The 3,377-nt window shown below is 54.0% G+C and overlaps 1 long non-coding RNA gene and 2 other non-coding genes across 5 annotated transcripts in view; all 3 read left to right on the forward strand.

Annotated features, from left to right (window-relative positions):
• Positions 1 to 3,377, forward strand: part of LOC107137753 — a 19,618-nt gene that overhangs the window by 4,785 nt on the left and 11,456 nt on the right. For 2 of the 3 annotated variants that reach the window (XR_007343882.1, XR_007343881.1), the window contains exon 4: positions 933 to 1,066. This is a non-coding gene — a long non-coding RNA (uncharacterized LOC107137753). Of the gene's footprint in view, positions 1 to 932; positions 1,067 to 2,753; positions 2,887 to 3,377 lie in introns of those variants that run through there. The other variant, XR_001502917.2, reaches the window with a different exon arrangement.
• Positions 1,129 to 1,220, forward strand: LOC125613409. The gene has a single exon (XR_007343988.1). It is a non-coding gene; the product is annotated as a small nucleolar RNA SNORD116 (small nucleolar RNA).
• LOC125613410 lies at positions 2,950 to 3,041 on the forward strand. Its single transcript, XR_007343989.1, has one exon. It is a non-coding gene; the product is annotated as a small nucleolar RNA SNORD116 (small nucleolar RNA).

The following is a 3,377-nucleotide window of genomic DNA, read 5'->3' on the forward strand; positions in this document are numbered from 1 at the left end:
CAGTGCCTGGATGAGTAGATGGACATTTGAGGGAATGCAAATGGAGTAACTGGGTCTTACCACCAAGCGGGTCCTTTGGCTGCCACTTCTGGGAATGGGTCCTCCTGATAGATGGTTGGCTCTCGAGTTGGGGCTTCAGAAGTGCTTCAGGAAAAAGCTTTAGTATCGTTGTGTGCTTTTGGTCCGCCCGTGAGGCTGCATGCATGGTGGTTGATGTGCTTTCTGAAAGAGCACAGACGCAGTTTGGATCCCGAATGAGCCAATGTGGTGGCAGACCTCAGGGATGACTTCTCTGGTAGGAGGCGCATTGAACCCGAGACCTCAGCTTCTAGTTTTTGAGCGTAGGACAGCCGTGAATGGTTTGGGGAGTGGAAAGGCCTAACTGGGTCCAAAGTAGTGCGTAAGGATTGTTGCCTGTGCCTGAAGGAAGTAGAGAGTGATGAAATTCAGCAGTTTGCCAAGTGCCTTTCATAGGCGCTGGACAGGCGTTGAGGGTCTCCTCTCCTGCACAAGTTGTGGGGTTCAGGCATTGGAGCTTCAGGGTGGGGCTGGGGCTCCTGTTGGAATCTATGTCACGTGGGGCTCCGAGATGCCCGTGGCAATGGCCCAGAAAGGCAGGAGGTTTCCAGAGGACGTACTTTCTCAAGTTCGTCCTTCCATGCTTGGCCATCCTGTGCAGGGAAGGTGTCAGGGTCAGATGGGGTTGTAGAGTTGGATGGAGATTCTAGATGGGTTTCCGATGGCTGGAAGTGTTTCTTGGTCACCTTAAGAACCACATGGGACCTGAGCTAAGGCCGGCATGGCGCAGGCAACTGAAAAGTCTGCATTCCCTAACGAGCGTGTACTGAGGAGCAGCAGGCTGCGGAGCAGGCCAGTCATGGTTATTCTTCATGGGCATCCCTCTGTTTTGTCTCCTTGCATACTCATGGCAGGTCGTGTTTCCACGGAAGGATGGACAGGTTGCCGCCGGCTCCTGTGGCTGTGGGAAGATGCCCAGGGAGGACGGGGAACACCCGCATGCCCGTGCCCTCTGTTTCCTGAGTGTGGCCCTTCATAGCTGACGATGGTAAGCGTCTCCTTGCCCCAAGTCACCGAGGTTGCTCCTTGCCAGGTGAGGGTCACAAGCGTGGATCGATGATGACTCCCACAAAAACATTCCTTGGAAGCTGAACAAAATGAGTGAAAACTCTATACCGTCGTTCTCATCGAAACTGAGGTCCACCACGTAGACGTAGGGTGCTGCAGTGAGTTGGGTGGTGGAGGGGAGAACCCTGTGGCCCTTTCCCGACGGGGGCTTTGTGGGAATGGACCCTGGAAGGGAAGGCCCTTTTCAGCCGAGTTCACTTGGCGTTAGGACTCCGAGCCTGTAGTCCTCTGAGTGTCAGTCCTGATTTGGTTTCGGCATGCATGGGTGATCCAGAGCTCAAGACGTTGAGGAAGACATTGGCCTGCCCGGGATGATTTCCTAGTGGGTGTTCGGCAGTAGGGTTCAGGCGTACTAGGAGGTTCTGGGCCATGGCACAGGAGAGTAAGTTTCGTCCTCTTGTGGCCTGGAGACGTTTTTGCCAGGGCGAGTAGAAGCATGCTGTTCTGCTGGGTGTTCCAGAGAAAATTGAGGTCCTCTTTTGGCGGAAGGCGGAGGCAGGCCCAGCGCAAAGCATGGGAGACCCTTCTTTAGTGCACAGGGGCGTGGTGTTTCCGGGAGTCTGGTGGGTTTTCTCTTTTCCTGGAAATGCTACAGTGTTGTCAGTGGTATTGCCACACAATGTTGGCAGGAGCCATGGTCCACCAAGGGAAGGAATGGTGTGTCTCCAGAGTGACCAGTGCCTGGATGAGTAGATGGACATTTGAGGGAATGCAAATGGAGTAACTGGGTCTTACCACCAAGCGGGTCCTTTGGCTGCCACTTCTGGGAATGGGTCCTCCTGATAGATGGTTGGCTCTCGAGTTGGGGCTTCAGAAGTGCTTCAGGAAAAAGCCTTAGTATCGTTGTGTGCTTTTGGTCCGCCCGTGAGTCTGCATGCATGGTGGTTGATGTGCTTTCTGAAAGAGCACAGACGCAGTTTGGATCCCTAATGATTGAATTGTTGGAAGACCTCACGAATGACTTCTCTGGTAGGAGGCGCATGTGAACCCGAGACCTAACCTTGTGGTTTTTGAGCATAGGAGAGCTGTGAATGGTTTGTGGAGTGGAAAGGCCTAACTGGGTCCAAAGTATTGCGTAAGGATTGTTGCCTGTGCCTGATGGAAGTATAGAGTGATGAAATTCAGCAGTCTGCCAAGTGCCTTTCATAGGCGCTGGACAGGCGTTGAGGGTCTCCTCTCCTGCACAAGTTGTGGGGTTCAGGCATTGGAGCTTCAGGGTGGGGCTGGGGCTCCTGTTGGAGTCTATGTCACGTGGGGCTCCTAGATGCCCGTGGCAATGGCCCAGAAAGGCAGGAGGTTTCCAGAGGACGTACTTTCTCAAGTTCGTCCTTCCATGCTTGGCCATCCTGTGCAGGGAAGGTGTCAGGGTCAGATGGGGTTGTAGAGTTGGATGGAGATTCTAGATGGGTTTCCTGTGGCTGGAAGTGTTTCTTGGTCACCTTAAGAGCCACATGGGACCTGAGCTAAGGCCGGCATGGCGCAGGCAACTGAAAAGTGTGCATTCCCTAACGAGCGTGTAGTGAGGAGCATCAGGCTGCTTAGCAGGCCAGTCATGGTTATTCTTCATGGGCATCCCTCTGTTTTGTCTCCTTGCATACGCATGGCAGGTCATGTTTCCACGGAAGGATGGAAAGGTTGCCGCCGGCTCATGTGGCTGTGGGAAGATGTCCAGGGAGGATGGGGAACACCCGCATGCCTGTGTCCTCTGTTTCCTGAGTGTGGCCCTTCATAGCTGACGATGGTAAGCGTCTCCTTGCTCCAAGTCACCGAGGTTGCTCCTTGCCAGGTGAGGGTCACAAGCGTGGATCGATGATGACTCCCACAAAAACATTCCTTGGAAGCTGAACAAAATATGTGAAAACACTATACCATCGTTCTCATCGAAACTGAGGTCCACCACGTAGACATAGGGGGCTGCAGTGAGTTGGGTGGTGGAGGGGAGAACCCTGTGGCCCTTTCCCGACGGGAGCTTTGTGGGAATGGACCCTGGAAGGGAAGGCCCATTTCAGCCGAGTTCACTTGGCGTTAGGACTCCGAGCCTGTAGTCCTCTGAGTGTCAGTCCTGATTTGGTTTCGGCATGCATGGGTGATCCAGAGCTCAAGACGTTGAGGAAGACATTGGCCTGCCCGGGATGATTTCCTAGTGGGTGTTCGGCAGTAGGGTTCAGGCGTACTAGGAGGTTCTGGGCCATGGCACAGGAGAGTAAGTTTCCTCCTCTTGTGGCCTGGCG

This window comes from Marmota marmota, unplaced genomic scaffold, assembly GCF_001458135.2.
Source record: "Marmota marmota marmota unplaced genomic scaffold, marMar, whole genome shotgun sequence".
NCBI lineage: Eukaryota > Metazoa > Chordata > Mammalia > Rodentia > Sciuridae > Marmota > Marmota marmota.